This window comes from Canis lupus, chromosome 38, assembly GCF_011100685.1.
Source record: "Canis lupus familiaris isolate Mischka breed German Shepherd chromosome 38, alternate assembly UU_Cfam_GSD_1.0, whole genome shotgun sequence".
Classification (NCBI taxonomy): Eukaryota; Metazoa; Chordata; class Mammalia; order Carnivora; family Canidae; genus Canis; species Canis lupus.
In genome coordinates, this window is record NC_049259.1 from 15,249,782 (window position 1) to 15,272,996 (window position 23,215).

The 23,215-nt window shown below is 38.7% G+C and overlaps 1 long non-coding RNA gene across 1 annotated transcript; it reads right to left on the reverse strand.

Annotated features, from left to right (window-relative positions):
* Positions 1-7,870: 7,870 nt before the first annotated feature.
* On the reverse strand, positions 7,871-16,198 carry LOC119868042. The gene is made up of 4 exons (XR_005385714.1): positions 16,074-16,198; positions 8,845-8,931; positions 8,464-8,673; positions 7,871-7,999 (listed from the first exon to the last, which is right to left on the reverse strand). It is a non-coding gene; the product is annotated as an uncharacterized LOC119868042 (long non-coding RNA).
* Between the last annotated feature and the right edge of the window lie 7,017 nt (positions 16,199-23,215).

Sequence of the window (23,215 nt, forward strand, 5' to 3'; positions counted from 1 at the left end):
GCTCCATCCCAACCGTGCTGCTGAAAGGAACCTTCTCTGAGCTCAGGCCACCCACTCCATAATTTGGCCCAGTCCTGCCAGGATTCCTGATACAACGCAGCAGCTATACCACCCACAGCCTGTGGTTAGAGCAGCCCTGAAGGAGAAGAGACAGACCTAGCAAAGAAAGAAAGGAAGCCACAGAGGAAAATGGGGTGCAGGGAGAAACAACACATCCTGATGTTAGCTATATTATTAGGTACTTGCACGTAGAAGGGATAGGAAGCTGAAGTCTAGACAGTCTGCAATTATACTAAATTTAATTAGTGTAATTAGATATAAGTGAATATACAAATATAATTGATATATAGTATATTAATTCAATTAGAGAACCATGAAAAGCCTGTGCTGATAACCTGGTCTGATGGGGCCATGATTAACAACTCCAGTGATCAATAGGAATCAAACGCTAACAAGCAAGACAGACGGGCTCTAAAAATTAAGTAGGTGTTCTTCCAATACTTAGAATCTCGTATTGCCAAGTTCATTTCAAAATCCATTCACTAATTTTTGACATTCTAAATCTGAGAAAACATATAAAAATGTGTTGGTTGTTCAGGAGATATGACCCACAAAGAACAAGCCCAGCATTCTTTCCTATAGTATCTTCTCATTAAGCTCCTGAAAATGCTGCTTGTTTCACATTTTCGCTTTAGAGCCCCTTAATTTCAGGCATATATGTCCCAAGGAGAGGTAACATATTCATCTGTCCTTAGTTGTTAAAAACTAACCTTAAACTATGACTTGAAACCACCTTAGAAAACATAGGGTAGAATCCTGAGAGAACATGCAGAAAGCATGGCTACAGAGATTGAACCGTGGTAGCCCAGAATCCACAGGAGGGCATCCACACCTGGGGAAGAGAAAGAAGAGCATAAAAGATATGGAGAAGAAGGTCCAAAGGCAAATTTCTCTGTAACTTTGTGTGAGCCAAGCGAGTACAAGAGAGATGAATGCATCTATAAAAGCTGTGAATGCTGAGTTCAGATCCCATCACAAGAATGAGATTATACAAACAGGAGAGATATGACCCCACACACAGGTCTAAGAATGCTCTATTCCATTGGGAAGGTCAATATTTTTATTCAATTATATGAGAAAGCTTTGGGTCCTAGTTTATAAATATGTAGAATTCTCCTGAGTGTTATAAACCTTTGTTATCTTTATCGGAATGTTTCCAGGCTGGTGGACATTTTGGTGAGTCCAGATCCTTCTAAAATCTTTCTGCAAGTCTGATTAAATCCATCTGGCTCTGATTAATTTACAATTAACCTGCCAAGTACTGTCTCAGAAGAACAGCAGAGTCCAAGCCTCTCTGAACCATCATTTTGCTAAAACTAGATCTTAGAAGAGCGTGTGAAGCCCAACAAGAGTTCAAAGGAGAGTGATGTCACTGCGGGCTGGAGGCATCAAGAGGTTCCATGGAGAAAAGGGAATGTGGGCCAGGCTGGAAGGAAGCAAGAATTTTATCCCTTTGTAGCCACCCCAGTGTTCAACAGTGTCTTACAAATGATAGATATGCAATAACTATGTGTTGACTAAAAAGAAGGGCAATAAGAACTAATATACTTCTCAATAAATCACCAACAGAGCATCTCCAAGATTTCAGTTAAACTTCATCCCAAGGTTTCAGGACCCTATGTGACCTCAGTGAAAAAAATCTGCCTTCCTAAGCACTAGCACCCTGCTGGGGAGGCCTTTGTGGTCACTGATATTCCCAGTCACTTCTGAGACTTTTGCCCAAATCAATTAGGCTACACATTGAGAGTCAAAAATCCTCTCTTTATAGGTTATGGGACAGGGAGAAGACAATATAAGAATTGGTTGAGCAAATTCATTAGGTATATTGGTGGGTTCTTGTTTTTTCTTCTTCTGTTTGCAGTCTAGCCTATTATTTCTCCAGGAAGTTTAGCCTCAGTATTCTATGCCCAAAATATTAGGGGAAAAGAGGGAAAATGTGGGGCAAACTCTTGTTTGTCAGGGACAAACCTGAGTCCAGCAGATCTCTGATGTTGTCTACTGATAATGTCTACTTGCTCCCTTTTTAACAAGCTTTTTGCTACTTCGTAGACCTTTGGTTTCGTAAAGACAGATATGTATTTCCCAAAGACTCAACATTCCTGGCATTCTCTATTTTTTTCTACTGAATGTTGGACAAATATGTCTACTTTCATGTCCTCAGTGGCTCTGACTGAAGAGTATTTTCTTCCCCAGCACTTCCAAGATGGCTCCCCATTCTTGGTCCTTTCCTCCTATGTTGTCACTTTCCAGGCTTCTATCTTCTTCCTTCTCTTACCCTACATAATCTTGCTTATCATATATATTCCACTTCTACCTTTTAGCCATAACGTATAGACTGATGACTCCCAAACTGCAGCTTCACGCAGATCTTACTCCTAAATTCTGAGTGCTTAGTGGATATATTCACCTATAAGGCCCATAGGCCCATGTCCAACTTGAAGTCACTAATATTCTCCTTTACATACTCTTTTCCCTGTGTTTCCTATTTTAGGGAATATGAATCATCTCTCCTTCCCACAAACCAAAGATTTATGAGGACAACCTTTCTCCCTCTCACTCCCCATTTCCAAGGTATCACCAAGACCTGCTGACTAGCAGGGGACTACCTCGCAGAGCCACCCACTTCTCTCTTTGATACCACCACCCTCATTCTGTCCCCTAAGCTGCACCTGGACTATTGCAATAGGCTTGACTGACCTCCCATGTTTCCACCCCCATTCATCTCCACGCCATTCTCCACATTGCAGCCAATGTGGTCTTCATAAAATTTATAAAATTCAAATGTGATTAGATCACATCCACCTACACACACACCCCACTCTGCTTAGAATTCTTCTCTTGGCTCCTCTTACTCTGAGGATAAATACCAGAATCCTCTACACAGCCTTCAAGACCCCGCATGGCTGACTCCTACCTTCTCTCTAATCTTATTTCACACCACTTTCTACCTTTACCTTACATTCCCGCTACACTGGTATTTCCCTATACCTCCCACACTCATGTTTCCCACAACTTCATGCAGTGCTGACTCAGCCTCTTTAAGATTCTCTTCTTCAGAACTTCCCCTCCAGCAACCGGTTGATTTCTGTTTACCCTTCAGATCCCAATTCAAAGCTCTCTTGCTCAGCCTTCTCTGAACTATAGACTAGGTTAGGCTGTTATACACACACAATCCATGCCATCCTGCTCCTGTGTTTCAGGCCACTTAGGATTTTATATTTGTGATTACTTGATCAATAAGTCTCCTGTCCATCATATCCACAAACAGGGACTAGATCTACTTTACTCACTATTATTTCCCCTGATCCCTGCATGATGCCTAGTATGTTGTAAGCAGTCAATAACTGTGACTAATGATTCAACGAATAAGTGAACGGATTCACTATATTACTCCAAACAATATGTACCCAATTTTTTTTCAATTCTACCTCTTTAACATCTCTCATCTTTAGCTCTGCTTCTCTATCCCCAATGCTGCTCATTCAGAGCTCAATAATCTCTCACCGCATCTATTACAAAAGTCCCCTAAATCCCTCCATGCTTCCAGTGCTATAGCATTACAATCCAGTGAACACCCTAAAATACAAATGTCAGTATGGCTCTCCCTTGCATAAAAATCCTTTGGATATTTCTAAAAAATGGTGCCGATTTCCATCTCAGTCTATTTGCCCTAGCACCTCCCTCTACTTCTTCCCTCTTCAAATGTGTCATCTTAGCAGTGATCCCCAACATTTTTCATGGCATGGCACGTATTTAAAAATGGCAATATTTATACAACATACTGGAGTCTGTAGAGGAGGTTCCAAGAGCCCAAAGGCTAAGGAACTTGACAACCTAACACATTTATACTCCCTGTGGCCTGACACCTAGAATGGGAAGCTCTGGTTTGGGAAATATCAGTTCAACAGTCAAGTCTCGCCGAGGATTGGCTTTCTCTATCACTTTTTCGGTCACTTTTGTGACTCTACTACTGCCTGGCAGACTTTTTAATAGCACTCTAAATACTTTGTTTACATTCCTGTTTTTTCTGTGAGACTGAAAACCCCTTTGGAACAGAGAACATATCTCACCCATTTATGAATTCTCAAAATATAATGGCTGGGCCCGGATGAATGAATAATGAACAGAAAAAGGGACTAGAAAGATCCAAGAGTCCAAAAATCCTGGATGGCGATTAGGTAATTTTCTTCAATCATCACTTTAGTGTGTGTGTGTGTGTGTGTGTGTGTGTATACACATATATGTATATTAGAAATTAAAGTGATTTCTTTCCCTTCCCCTAAGCTCCTTTTTTCTAGAGGCAAGCTCCCAAGCTACAACTATGACTAGAGTGCTGGCATTTTAAATTATAAATACACCAAAAAGCAAAATACAGCTACTCTGAGAAGTTGAGTCCTCAAGTACCCAATAAGGTCATTGTGCTTTTTACTGCCAGAATATTTTCTATCAGTTGATGCTTCTAAAATCAGATGTTTCTCATCAGCAAGAAGAACGAGATTTCAGAAGGTGAAGATTTTATAAACGCATTGAAAAAATGTCAACATTTTTGGTTCAAGTTATGATTTAAAGAAGTATAGCCTCATATTTTAAAATGCTAGGAATGCTCTCAATGTGGTGAAAATGTAAAAGGAGAGCTGAGGTTCCCAGAACAATGTTTTCATTTCTCAGATGGACCTGACAACAGAATGAACATGGCCAGAAGCCCCCTTTCACCTGAAAAGCTCTCAGGTACTTACTGAGAAGTCAGTAGACATCAGCAAGTTCATCAGTTCCATCTAAGAATGGATGGCTCCAATCAGCATGCCCAAATTCAGCAATTTCCATCAGATTGCACTTGGGACACTCAATTTATTGCTGCTGACCTAGAAGCCAAGGAATCATTTCTTGGTGGTAATAAACGTCCCTGCTTCTTTCTCATCCTCAGTTTCCTGGTGAATAAATATTCCAGTGCCCTCACTGGAGTAAAATGTACAGGATATAAGCTGTGCTGCATTTCTCAGTATTTCCTTCCGTGCATGGTGCCAGGTTGGATTGGCAGGAGAAATTTCCCTGAGTCTTGTAAAGGCACCAGTGAAGCAGCAGCCTTTATACTCTGCAGGTTGCTAAATGACATGAGGCACAGTTGTAGCTTGTGGATATTGTCACTGATCTATCAGCTCACCTTGTTGACATGGGACTCCCCAGGCCTACATCAAGTCCAGTTCCTACCACAGAGCTTCTTTCATCTTCCTCCAGTCCAAAGCAGTTTGTCCTTGAGTCCAGTTGAATCTCATAGGTTCCATTAAATTGAAGTTTGGTTGCTCCCTCCCATTCCACAAGGAGCTTCCTGACAGCAGTCCTACAGACTCAGCAACTTCATGCCCACGTCAGATACATCAGAGTAAAGAGTCTTCTACAGAGTTCTTTACCAGATCCCACAATTGTGGTAAGCCTAATCACTATCACAAACCCCTTATTTTATGTCACTCATTGTCGTTCTCCTTCTCAAATTAAACCTGATATAAGAGAACTCCTGCTCATCTTACCTTTCCCTCTAACTATCCTTTGGAAAACAAAGGGAAGCTTTCTAAGGAAGTATATCCCCTGTCACAGGTGAAGCAAGCTACCTCCATAGGTATCATCTGACTCAGGAATGCACAGTCACCAGTGCGTCATCCACCTCATCCCCAGTAACAGGGGATCAGAGCAAACATCTATGTCCTTGTAAAACAAATGTCTTAAGAGAAATATATGATCTTCAATCTGAAGCATCCAATGGCCTCAGATCCAAAGGAAGTAATTCTTGATTCCTGTAACAGCAGATGAAACCAGGGAGGAAAGATCCTAATGCTCCTCCAAATTTCTTAAGTTCCTAAATTACCTAAACTCAACGTGACCGGAGCTAAAGGAGTTTTTCTGCTTTAAAATAGTCATACAGCATGGGGAAACTAGTCAATACTATTATAATATGGTGACATAGAGTAACTATACTTGTGGTGAGCACAGCATAATGTTCAGATTTGTTGAATGTATGTTCTCATTCATTTGGGGAATATAAATAATAGTGAAGGGGAATAAAGGGGAAAGGAGAAATAATATGTGGGAAATATCAGAAAGGGAGACAGAACATAAAGACTCCTAACTCTGGGAAACGAACTAGGGGTGGTGGAAGGGGAGGAGGGCGGGGGGTGGGGGTGAATGGGTGATGGGCACTGAGCGGGGCACTTGACAGGATGAGCACTGGGTGTTATTCTGTATATTGGCAAATTGAACACCATTAAAAAATAAATTTATTATTAAAAAAATCATGGATACTAAAAAAAAAGATTCTCTCTCTCAAATAAATAGATAAATCTAAAAACAAAACAAAACAAACAAACAAAACACCTCATCTTCACATCCTGGACCACATCAATAGCCCTTTCAGAAACAGAAGATAAAACACATATCTGGTGCTTGCCGTGGACTTGGTGTGTTTGCCAAGTTGCCCAGGCAACCAGAACCACTGACTTCATTACTTCTGTCAAATGTTTCAGAAAATACATTTTTAACTACAGAAGATAATTTCCATAATTCAACCTTTCTTCAGAGTATCACAGCCAAAGAGCTGCTGTGTGACCTCATGAAAGTCTAGGTGTGTTGAGAAAACTGGGTGCATTGTCAGTATAAGCACTTAATTACTGATGGTGCCTCATGTGGCTAGAGCACTTGCCAGGACTCAGGAGGCTCATCACATCTCATCCCATCTGAGCCTCATAATCATCTTATTGGTCAGTGATTATAATACTCTAGTGGCCATTTTACAGAGGAGAAAAATGGTCACTCAATACTGACATGACTTTCCACAGTCACATAGCCACTGAGCAGTAGAGTCTGAGCAAGAGCCCAAGTATTCCAAGTCTTTCCACTGAGGGTGTCTACTGTGTCACACTAACTTAAAAAAGTTGTTCTTGCACAGAAATATCATTTTACAAGTAGACCAGGAGGTTTCTACCTTCTTCCCCAGGTGAAGTTTACCACATCTACTGAAGTGTTGTAAGCACTGGCCAGTTATCAGGATGAGCACCCAGGCCCAAAGAAAAGAACAAAGTGGATTTCACTGATTTGATATGTCAAAAATACACATTTTTTAGCAACTATTCCTCTGTTTTCCAGGCTTCAAAGAATTGCAGGTTGTTAAGCAGGGAGAAGAAACCAAATAGAACTTCTCCAGAGAAAGAAGGTATCTATAAGAGGCACGCTATCTCCCTGACCCCACCTGTATACCCTCTGAGAGGAGACAGAGAATCCTTTTTAACTGGCTTCCACTCCCAGCTTGTCTTGGGAAAATCCCTTTCATAATCCTCAGCTCTCTTGTGTGTAAAATGAGGAGCTTGGAGGAGATACCCCCAAACATACCTTCAGGTATTATGTTCAATGTTTGGTGGACGATGCTTGAGGGAACTAATGTGTCATGGGAGAGCACTGGATAAGGAGTCAGAGAATAGACTCCGATTAAGCTCATCTGTGCCTCTTGGTGACTACATGACATCAGGTCACTCAGTCAGCCTCTCAGAATTGAAACTGCCCCTCTCATAGATCATTTGTGAAGAGCAAATATACAAGTGACAATGGTATGGGCTATTAGTAACTATCACAAAAGAGTTACCTGCCAACCCCAGATGAGCCACTGGGACTCTAAAACCTATTTCCTGAGATGATGTAAATTAAGGAAAGGAGGTCCAAAGGCAAGAAGTTTTACTCATGGTATCTTGAAGAAAGAAGAGATGGCTACGGAAGAGGACAAGCATGGTGTATGAGTCCCCTCCCAGGCTTAGGGGGCTGCACCTACCTTTACCTCCAGGAAGCTGCAGGTAGAACCTAAAATCATCTCCTTGAGGAACTTCTACCTCAATATAAGTCAAGGTTCCTTTTAGGACCCAAGAGATCAGATTCATGCAGTTGGAGAATGGGGATATTTCTGCAAGGGAACACAGCATTGTTCTAGGCACCAAGGAGGATCCAGAAGAGCCATATTTGGTACCTAAGAGCTCCCGCCAGGGTAGCACCAAGTCTGGATGCTGCACTGTCTCCCAGAATGCCTGCAACAGTGGCTACCCAGATATTTCCTTCTGGTGGTCAGTGTAGGGAGCAGGAAGGACAATGGCAGAGGGTAGGATAAGAAAAAAAACACATGCAAGCACATAGAAAATGCTTCAGGGACTCCTAATGCCTCCACATTTGCTGGGCGATGGGGGGAAGTATATTAAGTTTACTATGACTCCATGGGTGTCCATGAGTAGAAAGGCGGGGGCTGTTTGGGTTCTAGTCCATAGACTAGACTAGGGTGGATGAGAAAAATACTTATCCCAAAAGGTCATTCAATAAGCAAACTACAAAGTAAAAATTCAAACTAAACCTTCTTTACTTGATTTTTATACTTACCAGATATTTTTAAAAATATATTCTTAAAAATTCTCCCCAAATAACATATTCCTTGGCCACTTGACAATATAAATTGACTCTCAATCCATTGTGCACACGTTAGTGTCCATTATCTAATAAGCTGGTCCCTGGCTTCCAAGCAGATGATTTAATTTTGTTGATGCCACCTTGCTCAGAGTTTCTTCTAGATGTAACGAATTTCAAGCCATCCTGTTTATAAGAGGAAAAACCATACAGGAAAAATATTTTTGCATGTGAACTGTGTTACTATGAGTCCTATCATATAAGACTTTCACAGGAGGTGACAACATTTGGACATATCAGAGTACATTTGGACAGTGTCACATAGAAATACACGAAATGTTGAGCTTTCTTATTCACCTGCACAACTGAATGTATTGTCCATGTGTTCTTCAAGGGCTTGTCCAGCTTCAAAATTGCATCTCAGCATTTCCAGCATGATGGGACCTGCAAATTCCATCCATGGGCATAAATCTCCCCCAGAACCTTTAGAACATTTTTATGTAAGTATTGAATAGTACATGATACATTTGTAAATAAAGATTTGTTTTAGATTGGAATAGTACTGACTGACTTATAAAGTTCCATTATCAATAAATAATCATGACACATGACTCCTTTTGACTTAAGTTCTGTTAAATTTCATAATACAAAACAATTTACAAAAAAAAGTTTTAAAATGGCATGTCATATTTAGAAACCATAGGATATACATAATTTTATACCTGTAAATATGTATATAAATACAAAAATTATGTATATTAAAATGTGCACTAAAATTTAACCAAATATTGACAACAAATTTCACTTTTTCACCATTTTGTTTCCAAATTCAGAAGGAAGGTTTTATTTTTTTTAAGATTTTATTTATTCATGAGAGAGAGAGAGAGGGGCAAAGACACAGGCAAAGGGAGAAGCAGGCTCCATGCAGGGAGCCTGACATACGACTCGATCCCAGGTCTCCAGGATCACACCCTGGGCTGAAGGTGGCGCAAAACCACTGAGCCACCTGGGCTGCCCAGGTTTTATTTTTTTTTTAAAGATTTTATTCAGTTATTCATGAGAGACACACACACAGAGAGGCAGACACAGGCAGACAGAGAAGCAGCCTCCATGCAGGGAGCCCAATTTGGGACTCAATCCTAGGACTCCAGGACCATGCCCTGAGCCAAAGGCAGACACTCATCTGCTGAGCCACCCAGGTGTCCCTAGAAGGAAGGTTTTAGACTTTTATTTGTAGACCCTCTCCACAAATATTGCTGGTATATAGTCTTTATTCTCAATTATAATTTCTCTTTAAACAGTTTTTAAAGTACTAAAACATCTCAATAAATTGTGTAATAATTTATATGAGATAAATGAAACAAATATCATGAAGAGCCTCCAGAGATTAATTTATAGAATTGTACCCATATTTCAGCATCAGTGTTATGATCCTGTATTTATCCAACAGTGCTGTTATGGATACAAATTTCAAGATACATGAGACTAAAAGTCATTTTTAACTGGACCACAAGGGAAGAAAATGTTCAGCTGAGAAACAAATTAGCTGAGCGACTGAATCTTGAGCAGCCTCCCAACAAGCTCACATATTCACTAGGTCCTGAGAGTCTTTTGCACTGATTTGTTTTGAAGGGAAAAAAAAAAACTAATGACTTTTATTTATTAAAAAACAGATGGCATTCTTGTGTTTAGTTATATAATCTACAAGATACTTTGCAAACTCCAACACTAACAGCCATGAGTGAGGAAATGTCATAATATTGAATCCTTGTCTAATCATTGTCTATTCTGGTGTAACTGAGTTCTGTTTGCCAAGATCACTAGAACTTAGGGAGACAGAGACACTCCTTCCCCACTGCAGTCCTAGGATGAGTCACAATGTGAATACACACATCATTGGAACATCTAAAATCACCTTTTGTTTTTGTTTTTGTTTTTGTTTTTTTTATCAAAGACAGGCTTTGTGTCTCCTAGGAAAGACCCTTTCTTGCTAATAAATCTCCTTCGACTCTTCTTCTTGTGGTTTGTTTCTTTGGTTTTTGCAAATTCTTTGCCAACTTCTTCATCCTTCCTGGTTCTGAATTACCTATGTGGCTTGACCTGAGACGTAGCTCTCAAGCTTTCTCTTGACCTTACCTGCCCACTTTCCCAATTTAAAATCCTGACTCAGCACTCAAAACAAAAAGCAATTGTTTGCCCCTTTTCAGTATTACTGTTCATGTCTTGAAATGACAGGTCTGAAACAAGACCTCAGAGTTTCAGACAAAAGGTGGTAAATTCTAAGACAATGGGACAATATCCAGGAAGGCAGGCAAGAGAAAATTCATCAAACTGCCTTTTCTAGACACAGCTGGCATCTTTCCATTTGAGTGAAAGAGAAAATAGAATACATTCTCTTAATTGAGTCTGTTTTTCCATTTCTAAATTGTGTTCTTTTTAAGATCAAAAAGAATCAAAGAAATCTCTTGAGGCTGTTTTCTTGTCATTGATGTTTTAAAAACAGTAAAACACCTTCACTGAATTGTCATAAATTCAAAGCCGCGTAAAGGAAAAATGTTGATAGTGCGTGTTCTCTTTTGTCAGAAAACATTTTTACAAATCCTCTTTATATCACTCCTGCTATTTTTTTTATTACTTCAAATACACTCTTGTTGACCTTTTTGCCAATAACAGTGGGGTCAGCCCAACAAATTTTGCTGATAGAAAGAAAACATCTTGCACGTGTAAAGCACACTTCACATTGACCTCCATCATGTACTTCACCGATGTCATCACTAGCATCGGAAGAAGAGGGTTGTCTTGCAACTACGTATACATGGAGGAGTCTAGCCCTTTAGGAAGGCAGCAAAAGGTAAGGGCTAATAATAGTGATCTCTTCCTCTCTGAAAATAACTTCAAGCCATTGATATAGCAGAAGACAGTGGTCCCACTCAGCAGTCTGTACCTACTGACAAGCATCCATGAGAAGAGAGCCTCAGAAAACTCAATTAGAGGCCTCTTGTGGAGTGGGCAGTCACAGCTTAGCATTGCAGGGTGTCAGAAGGAACACCCCATTGCCTAAAGGAAACAGGAGAAAATGTTGCCATGCTTCTGAGAGGTTCAATTATACATGCTCCAAAAGGCCATTCTAACTCCAATCAGGGATTGCAAGGGTAAGAAGGCTTTTGGACTCAGGAAGAGTTCTCTTCTCTGATACTGTCATTGTGTTTTGCCACTGAAGAGGCCATGATATGTGTCTTTGTATAGCTCATTATTTCAGAAAAAAAATATTCACAAAGAATACAAAATGTAAAGTATAAGTGGCGGGGTGGGATTGGAGGGTAAGAAATTACATACACCTATAGCAAACCTCCCTCCATGAGAGTGAATAAACCCCAACACTGGAAAATATAGTCTTCTTTATCCCTCATAGTTTGCCTTTAGAAAATGGAAATCTCATTATAGACCAGAATTAGCCCCCTGAACTGTAGGGGACTAAAAGTTTTTTCTCTAGCCTCTTAGATTCTATAACTAGGGCTTGTAAATTAAGCTGAAAAAGACAGATTAATAAGATCAAAAACATACAAATTGTGTTAACATTTTTAATTTTACATGCACAGTGGCTTCACAGAAAAAAAAATATAGCTAGAGATAAAAGAAAACAATTAGACTTGGAGTTTTTATATACCACTTTAACAAAGGGTGATAAATTATGACATACAACTACACAAAGGAGAGGGGGTTTGAGTTTCCAGGGGCAATAAATTGTGGGAAGGTAACTGGGAAATATACAGAGGAAATTCACTGTAGATTAGAGTTATTTAGTAAGCTTTGCTTAAGAAGATTTACCTCAATACTATCTCTGCCTCCAGTGATAAAGTTTATTCTCTCTTCCTGATATAGGAGAATGGGAACAACTTCCAAAATGTGTGTGTATATATATATATATATATATATATATGGAAGATGGAAGAAGAACAGAGAGCTCTTTCCATGCCTTCTTTTTCCCAAACATGGCCAAGTGGCATAGGTTGGGGTGGCATATTTAATCAAATCCTTCAACTCTGTCTCTGACAGGCGACATAAGCAGTGATGTGATGCATCCGGTCCACAGGTTTACAGAGTCACTTATTAAAGTGTCAGGGATTTTGTGAGCCAGTGTTAAAATAGGTGTTATTAAAAAATCAACTGTATAGCAGGAAGTGTGCTCCCCCTTCTCACTCTGTCTCTGTCTCTGTCTCTCTCTCTCAAATGAATAAATAAAAAGATCTTTATTCAACTATACAAAAACTTATATGAGTTATACTAAAAAACAGAGATAATAAATACTCAAAACTCCCATTTATTTTAGTATATTTTATAATAACCTACACAGTTATACACATCTACCACATCTGTATGATAATACTGTAAAATATTGTGTTATTGAACACTACCTCTTCCCAGTTTCTCTCCCAATTGCATGTTGGTAACTAGAAATCAGCCATAGTGGGAGTATTTACACCATGGAAATCAGCAAAAACTAAACATCTGGGTTTGATTTATTGTGTTATTTTTTAGTCTTAAGAAAGATGGAGAAAATGTTTATAATGCAGATTAACTTTAAAAACAAGTTAGCCATGTATTCTAAACTATACAAAATACTGAGGAAATATTCTTCCAGTATTTGAAAAGTATCTGATTCAGCAAAGAGTCACTCATGTCATCAACAAATGAGTAAAGTTCTGACATACACAGTACTGAAGCTGAAAAAATTTCTGTTTAATGAATGTGATTTGGACGAGAATAAGAAACAGCTGAATCATAGGTCATATAACATGTGTGAGGACAATAAATTTTACTGGGAAAAGAATTAGCAGATTGAGATGAAACTCTACTTGTCAGGTCATGGTTGACCTACAATCATAGACTGGCTACAGACATGAGTTCAGCAAGAATCAACAGAAGCATTCTGAGAATTGGCTATATGGAATTTACAATAAGAAGTGCTATACATGCTACTATTATTTGTAAATTGTGTGCTATGCATCTATATATCTGTAATATTACAAAATACATATACGGATATGTGTACCTAATGCATATATATATTTTTTTTTTTTTGCCAGTGATTAAACATTTACCAGCACATCATTAGACATTAGATGCAAGGATGGTTATGGGAAACCATGGGAGCTGACCCCCATTTATTAGCTTCAAATGTGATGAGCCCTGAACATTCCTGTGTTCTTTTTAAACTTCTTAGATAGATTCTTTTATCTATGAATTTAACTAAAACTGACTTGAATGTGCTCATATTTTTGGCCTATATGATCTCAGGGGATAATGAGTTCCACATTTCTTATTCATGCTTCACAAGATTTTAGAAAAATATCTCTTTAATCAAGCAATGTTAAAACTTCTTTTAAAATTAATTGCCCAGCATACATAAGATACTCTCAATGGTCAGTCCTGGGAAGTAAGATTGAAGAATCAGGAAAAGTGAAGGGGTATTTTTATTTTCATTCTCTATCAGTCTAACTTGGTTTCCTGAAAAAAGGGAAGTATAAGATAAGGTAGGAAGAGGAGGATCAGAAATGTGCTATGTGGCACATTTCGTGTAGGATAGGAGATTTTTATTTATTGAGATCCCATCACAGTCAAGAAACATTTAAATGGCTTATAGAAATTCATATAATGCAAATGGACTAAAATAATGACAACACAACCAAGGTGATGGGATAATCATGGTAGCACAGAAGGGGAAGCCACAGATAAAGTTAGCATACTAAAATACATGCCCTAAGGGGTTGCGCTACTATTATGGGTAAACAGGATTCACCTCTACACGTGGGAAATTTAGAGATCAAAACAGAAAGCTATATAAACCAGCTTTTTCAGACTTGTTCACAAAGACTTCTGGGCACTAAATAACTCTTGCTCACTGTTGAGCATTATTGTAGAAGGCAAAGAGCCATTTACAGAGCAGCGTGAGGCATGAGAGCTAACAATACCATTGTGGCTTTAGCTACCAGTCCAGTGATGCTTCTTGCTCCTATCAACTGAACAGATTAGCATTCCAGTGCTTCAGGATTCCACATTGAAGTGGTCCCTGTGGAAGCTACAGCACTAAATTAGATGAGCCTCTAAGCTCTCTTGACCTTCTATTTAGTTCAAGGAGTCCTTCACAGGGCACTCCAGAATGTTCCCTTCACTCCAGACTGGGGTGTCATGTAAGGGTCATTCAAACAGTCCTTGAAGCAATTCTTTCAAACCTAGACATCTCTCTTTTCCTCTACCCTTCCTCAAATTTTCCCAACTAGTCAAAGCCCAGCTAAAGCCCCAGGTAGTCCCTTTTTGAGTATACAATAACTGATTGAAATTTTTATCTACTTTCCATGACTAACGCTAAATATTTTCCTGACCATTTCCCAGCCAGAATTCTTTGAGATGGGAGGCTTGTTGGCAATAGGCACTCCTGGCTGAATGACTAAAATGACATCGCTACCTTAGATAGGTAGAAAGGGAGTCTGAAAGCCAAGGCAGAATGGAAAAAAAAAAAAAAAATCAATAAGGCAGCTTTTTAAAGTACAGGTATATTGCACAAACATCACACTCAAGGCCCTGGGAAAATTATCCAGAATACATTTCCATCCAGGTCTATGTTTTTTAAAAACTACATTATAGCTGGAAAAAAACTGCTCCATTCTTTTGGAGAAACAACTGTATCAAAAAACTTAGATTTCCAGGAAGATGGGAGTAGGAATTTCCCTAACTTGAATATCAACAATGAACAATTTGACAGAATTGGCTAATTCCTCAAAAAACACAAGCCACCATAACTCATCCCCTAGGAAACAGATAATAGCCCTCAAAGAGAGAATATCAAATTTATAATTTAAAAATTCCCCAAAAATGAAGTCTCCAGGCCCAGGTGGTCTCACTCGACAATTCTACTAGATGTTTCAAGAAGAATTAACACCAATCCTATGTAATTCCTTCCAAAAAATAAAAGGAAATAGTTCCTCCAACTTGTTTTATGAACCTAGTGTTACCCTGATACCAATATCAGACAAAGGCAATATACAAAATGAAGGAAGGAAGGAAGGAAGGAAGGGAGGAAGGAAGGAAGAAGGGAGGGAGGGAGGGAGGGAGGAGGGAGGGAGGGAGGGAGGTGAGGAGGTAGGTCGTGGGTTAGGGATTGGGAGGTCTTTCTTTCTTCTCCCCCCTCCCCCTCTCCCTCCTCCCTCCTCCCTCCCTCCCTCCCCCCCGCCTCACGCTCCCTCCCGCCGCTCCCTCCACCCTCAGAGAGAGAGAGAAAAGAGAGAAAGACCCGTATTTCCTCCTTAAATAACTCTTTGTTATAGAATATAAATCAATAGCAGGACTCTCCCCCAAGAGATTCAGGTTGGCATTATACACTCAGCAAACTTTTTTAAACATTTAAGTAGTATTACAAAACCAAAAAGATAAAGCAGATATAATAGAGAATCTGGATTAGGAAGATGCCATCTTGGAGCCTTTAGCAGGCTTCAGGATCCTTGGAATAATTATTAAAACACAAACCTCTGGACTCCACCCAAAGAGTGTCTGATTCCATACACCCAGGGGAAAGCCTGAGAACTCACCTGTCCAACAAGTTCCAGTGGACGCTGATGCTGCTGGTCCAAGGAGCTACACTTTGAGAACCACTGCCTTACTACTTTGTAGCTCTAGGACTATCAGGATACCACCTATATAAGTTTCAATGTCCTCATTTGTAAAATTCATTTGGCAATAACATCTATACAAACTATCTAAAAAAAAAAAAAAGAGTCAGCTTTGAAAATCAAAAGAAGAAAATGTAAAAAATAAGAAAAAGAAAATGTGAACAATTGTGTATTTTATCAATTAGGAAGAATTACATGAATTCCTTCATTCAAAAAATATTTTTATAACACATATTAGGACACAAAACCAAATCAATCATTGGAGCTTATTGTCTAATATGGAAGAAACCTTAAACAGATATTTAATTTTGAATGTAAATGTTGTCTTTAATAAAAACATTTGAACAAAGTTTTAAAATTTGAAATAGAAAGCAATAAAGTAAAAGAAGTGATTAGAAAAATAAACCAAGTTAAGTGAGGCCATAGGAAGTTTCCAGATAAAGCCCTGTCAACCCATCAGCTATACTTGAGTGCCCTGGATTCCTTCTGTAGAAAAATTAATTAAGGAATTAATCTCCAGCCCTCCTAAATTACTGTCAAGCAGGTTGAGAAAGTTTTGTGATGTCTGGAGTATAGAAGATACAGCAATCAGACCTATAAAAAGAGGCAATTGAAGAGAGGAGATACATCCAATTCCAATGTTCAGTCCCAGCACCTGCAGGAAGCAGTCCTGGCCACTCACTTCAGCTTTCAACAGTACTTTATGTTTTGCAAGTTATTACTCAGAGCCACAGCATATCGCCTTTTATTAAATCTGACTGGAAATAAACTGGATGTTTTCCTTAATCAAGTCCACACTACCACTTGAGTCACCTTTAGGCCAAAATGTATTCTCCTGTGCTCATCAGAAGACTCTCTAGGGGAGCTTTATCTTTGAGAGGGAATTTCCTAGATTTTCAAGCTGGCAGTGACCAGGAACCTGTCTGCCCTCCAAGAACAGCCAGCAGGCTGGAAGAGCCCTGTGCTGCCCATCTGCATTTAGTAGCAAGTTGGTGATTTGCTCACAAACTTGAAAATTCAGCCAAATAAATACAGGATTAGATTAGAAGTCCCTTTTTTGGCTCTCTCCTCAGTTCTTTCAAAACTAAAAATTAAGGATGCCTGGGTGGCTCAGTGGTTGAGTGTCTGACTTTGGCTCAAGGTGTAATCCTGGGGTCCCAGGATCAAGTCCCACATCCAGCTCCCTGCATGGAGCCTTCTTCTCCCTCTGTTATGTCTCTGCCTCTCTCTCTGTCTCTTCCTCTCTCTCTCTCTCTCTCTCTCCCTCTCTCTCTCTCTTTCTGTGTGTGTGTGTGTCTCATGAATGAATAAATAAAATCTTTAAAAAATAAAAATTATTTCTTTTTCTGCTCAATACTTTAAAAAGGCAAAAAAAAAAAAAAAATAGGATTTCCTCAAAGAGCTTTCTATAAACTATGGGAAGAAAGAGTTCTGTTTTCCAGAACTCACTTTCCAGGAAGAGACCAAATTTCCAATTTCAAAATATTAAAGTTTACCCTTGCTGCTCCTATGTCTCATTCACAGCAGAGAACAAGTCTACAAATCTTGACCAGACAGGCATCAGTAGGTGATGGGACAGTGTACCTTCAACTTAATTTAACATCTTGAATCTATCTTGGGATAGTTTATCCTTGAAAAATACCTGCAAATAGCCCCATCCACCACCATCTCTAATTTCCTTTATCTTTGTCATCATTATTCCTCTTTCTTTTCTACACACAGATCTAAGAATAGAATTGTATGTCTTGATTTGAGTGACCTGAAGAGACCCAACTGGCCTTGTTCACCACATGTTTTCAAGCCTAGAATCACTACCATCACTCATTCCCCCATCTTTGTACTACCCTTTCCTTTGTTTAAAGTTGCTTTCAGAAGGAAAACTCTCAGGTCTATTTACATATGGAAAGAGGGGAAGACAGAGACCTATCAAGAAAACAGTCATGGGGGACAAAAGGCAAATTGAAGACTGTCTGTTGCAGACTGGGCTCTCCTGATATCAGATTCTGATACAGGTATGTGTGCAAGAAGCTGACTGGTCACAATTTTGAGGATGAACACCTGCTGGGGAGAGAAAGATGCAGATTGGTCAGGGGAGAAGTTGGGATGTTATAGCAAAGGCCTCAACCAATGCTATGGAGGGCTCTAGAGTTGGCATGGTCTTGCACAATCTTTTTACCCTACACTGTATCTGACTAGCCACTGGATACAGGATGCCCCCCCACCTTCCCCCGAGGAAAAGAATATGATCTTGATTGAGGTGGCTTTCTTCAGTGGAGGACCAATCACCAGAAGGGAACTCAACCACTAACACCTCTGGCAGCTGGAGGAATGAGTATATAAGTCCTAAAAGAGGAAATCTGGACAACACATAGAGCATCTACAACAAAGACTAACTACTATCCCACTTATTTTATAATTTTGCCTGAATCTACCAAACTTCAGGAGCTCAGGCTCATTGTTAACAAGAGGAATTGGGAGGATCAGTCAGGATCCCAACAGGAAACAGATGACACATTCATGATAGGACAGTGTAAAGAAGGCTTAATTACAATGGAGCTTTTTGCAAAGATATAGGTCAGGTACAAGAAAATAACAAGGTGGCCACATAGACATTATGGCTCCTAGAGAGAAAGAAAGAATACTGGAACGCAGAAATACCATGTAAGGGAAGTGATGTTCTTTAAAGAAGCAGAGACCTTCAGTTGAAGTAACAGCCAGCTCAGAGTTATCATAGAGAGGAGCTGGGAGGACTGAATAAACCAATCTTACATTCTTACTAAGGCTCCCAACTGGCCCAACCCAACCTAGCAAGGGAGCCTATTGCTGGCATCCACTTAGGTCAGCCTCCTGGGACAGAGAGCCAGATGACAAAAGTAGAGAATGAATCTAAAAGCATAGATAGAAGCTCTGACAGTGATTTAAAGGGACATTGATTTGCTCAATAATTTGCTCAATAACACAACTTCGTGCTAGCTCCCACTTCCAACAATGAATATATAAGGTAGTGTCAATCAGTCTCCAAAACTGAGACCACATCTTAGTGAAAAAAGTTCATAATGCAAAATACAGTAGCAGTGAGGGTCAATGAATGTTGAGATATTAGGGAGGTCATCTTTCAAAAAATTTTTTGAGCCTTTGGAATGTGCTGATAATGAAAGTCAGTGATGTGGTGTGTTTAGAAAGTCAGGATTAAGAAACAGAAAAAGAACCTAGCAACAATGAGAAGGTAACACCTGGGACTATACCAGTGACCTAAGAACCTAAAAACAAAAAAAACAAACAAAAAAAATGAGCTTTATGGACACCGAGTTAGAATCAATGCAATCTTCATATTTGTATCTTTAAAAATTCCACAAGTGACCTCAATGCACAATTGTGGTTAAGAAACATTGTCATGTCCCTGAATAGATAAGCTCACTAGGGACTCCTGCAAAACATAGACAAAGAAAGAAAGCAGGACATTTTAGCCTTTGACTGATTTAAAGAACATGAAAGCATAAAGTATTTGGAGTGTCTTCTGAAGGCTAATGCCAAGTAATTTGAACATAAAAACAATTTGCTGCTTCTCATCTGATTAATGTTTATTATTCATATCAGGCTATCTACAGCTATATACTCTTTGTAAGTATGATCTCCAAAGCATATAGAAGAGAGGATATTACTGAGAGTTTTCTCAGAAGACAACCCTATTGTACCATAAAGTCAATTAAGCCCCATATATGTCAAAATTATAAAAATAGGTGGCAGAGTCTTAGAGAAGATGTTAGGAAAAGGGCAATCTCAACCCACCTAATAATCTCTCCAGCCCTGACTCCACTCTGTATATTCTTGAGCCAAACTGCTGCTGGGGTCCATGGCCACCCAGATATAGGTAGGACCCCAGCCTCTGCATAAAATCAAGTAGAAAGAAATGACACTAGCATTTCTCTCTGAAGAGTTTGCCTAATGGAAGCAAGGGTAAAACCTGCTGGGTGGACTGGGTCCTCCCTACCCCTGTTGCTGGAGGAATGCAAGGAGATCTGGGAAAAAGGGTAACACAGGGGCCCTCCTCTCTACTGCCAGAAGAGCAACCATTTGTAATTCAGCACACCCGCAACCAGACCTGCAGGTCCGTGAGCCAGCAGCATGGAATAAAACTTAAGGATGCTCAGCATCCAGAGAAGGGAAAAAGTATGAGCACAAAGCAAGTATAGACATTTTTATAATCAATAAGAAGGATAAAATTCCCTCATTTAAAAAAGACTGACTAAATAAATAAATAAATAAATAAATAAATAAATAAATAAATAAATAAAAGACTGACAGGTGAAGCTAAACAATGAAAATAAAGCTATATTCTATTTACAAGAAACACACTGTTTAAAAAAGATAAAGAATGGTTAACAAAGAGGAAAGGATGAGAAAATACTAGGCAAATATCAAGAAAAACAACAGTGGCAAGAAAAATACCAGGTAAGTAGAATTTAAAGACAATAACATGAACCAGAATGAAGAACATTAGTAAAAGACACAATTTGTGAAGATAAAATAGTGATAAACCTAAATACATCACATGACAGTTAAATGTATAAAACACATTAAAAAATCAGCTAAAATACAATTATAAGAAGTGATTTTAATATATTTCTTACAGAATTAAACATATCTAATTATCTAATATATCAGTAATAACTAAGTCAAGGGTAAGTTAAAGTAACACTTGATTTTAGAAAGAGGAGAATTTTAATCCTTGAATAGAATATATATTCATTCCATATATTTATAAGATATTTGCAAAAGTGAAGCACCAGGGTGGCTCAGTTGGTTAAGCATCTGCCTTCAGCTTAGATCATGATCCAGGGGCCCTAGGATCAAGCCCCACACTGGGCTCCCAGCTCAGGGAGGAGTCTGCTTCTCCCTATTCCTCTGCCCCTCCCCACACCTCAAAAAATGAATAAAATCTTTTTTTTAAGAAGACATTTGCAAAAGCAAGTTACGTATTTGACCACAGAAGGAAAGTTTAATAAATTTAATGTAATAGAAATCTTACAGGTCATGTTTTCTGATAATATAATAAAATTACAAATGAGAAACAGTTGATGCCCAAAATATTAAATTCTTAGAAGCATGCATTTACAAATATCTAGATAATCCTTTTAAAAGATGAAGCTAATTCAAAACTGGCTGAAGACCCAAGGAGTAATAGAAAGAGGTACGCTTCATATCAAATTCTATGAGACTTAGCAAAAACTAAAATGTACAGCTTTAAATGCCTTCATATTTGAAAAATGGAGAATGTACCAACTTAGTTCTTTTTTTAAAAAAATTAAAGGTAAGCCATTAAAATAAATGAAAAATACATAGGAAGGGCAGTCTGGGTGGCTCAGTCAGTTGAGCACCCAACTCTTGGTTTTGTCTCAGGTCATGATCTTGAGACAGTGAGATCAAGCCAGGCATCTGGCTCCACACTCAGTGGGGAGTCTGCTTATGAGTTTCTCCCTCCCTTTCCTTCTTCTCCTCCTCTCTTTCTCTCTCTCAAATAAATAAATAAATCTTTTTAAAAAAATACATAGGAAGAGGGAATTAATAAATCTAAAATGTGGTATTGGTGAAATAGAAAATAAAATTGATAGATACAATAAATATACCCAAGAATTTATGCTTTTAGAAATAAACAATGCCATTGTATAGCTAATTACAGCACAAATAGATCTGACTGGGAATGAGGAAAGGAATGAAATCAGATTCAGGAGAGATCAAAAGTATAAGAGAATATTTCATACTGATCTATGACAACAAATCTTAAGCCCATAAGAAATGATTTGCTACTACTATAAAAATAATTTTTTTACGAGATGTGGAGAACTTGGATAGACCAACAACCACAAAAAGAAATGGGAGAGGTGATTTTAATCTACTGTGAATGGGACACAGGACAGGAGGGTCAATGGCTAAGCTCTACTCAATCTTTAAAGAACAGATCATTCCTATGTAATTTAAAATATTTTGGCCATATAGGGACACCTGTGTGGCTCAGTCAGTTGAGCACCTGACTCTTAATTTTGGCTCAGGTAGTAGTTTCAGGTTCATGAGACCAAGCCCCACGTCTGCACTGAGCACAGAGCCTGGTTGAGGTTCTCTTGCTCTCTCTCTCCCTCTGCCCCTCCCCCTGCTCCCTTGCTCTAACTAAATAAATAAACAAACAAACAAAATCTTTTTAAAAATATTCTGGCCATAGAAATTACAATTCCTAATTCACTTTATGAAATCAGTATGTCTCTAAGGCCAGAATATAACAAGCAAATAAAAATAATCTCACTCTTAAATATAAAAGAAAAATATCTAAATAAAATAGAACTATAAAAAAAAGAAAAATAAATAAATAAAATAGAACTATAGCAATCAGATGAATAATATACTATGACTAAGGAAAGCTTATTCCAGAAATACAAAGGTAATTCAATATTGACAATAACTATAACCCCTCCATGAATTCTTTATCATACCTTTCCCTCTCTTACTACTATTTCAATCTTTCTGGCTCACTCTCTTTGGTACCCAACTCCTACAAGTATTTCCCCCCTACAGGATCTCCAACCCATTGATCACACAACTATATTACTTGCCCCCACTTTACTCCATGATCAATCATTATAATCAGGTCCTTACATATGCCTTGGACAGTCTTTCCATCTCTAGCTTTACAACTTTTGGAAAATGACAAGCCTGGCTATATCTAGCAACCCAATCTTCATGCCCTTACCTGAATATTTGAACATGACTAAGGAAAACACATATAACTACCCTGAATGGTCACTGAAGTTTCTTATTGAATATCAAGTGGCTCCTTAATTGCTCAGAAGTCATATTGAATTCCCTAGCACCCTCACTTTCCCGCATTACATCTCCTCCCTCCTTAAGCCTCCAATCTTCAGCTTGATTATTTTGCATTGCAGTGAGAAGGTTCATCAGAACATAATTTCAATAGATTCATACTATCATATCTACCAAGATGTGTTGACATTTATACCCATATACTCTGCTTTCCTGCCTTTTACTAATGATGCTGTCTTATCTAAAGC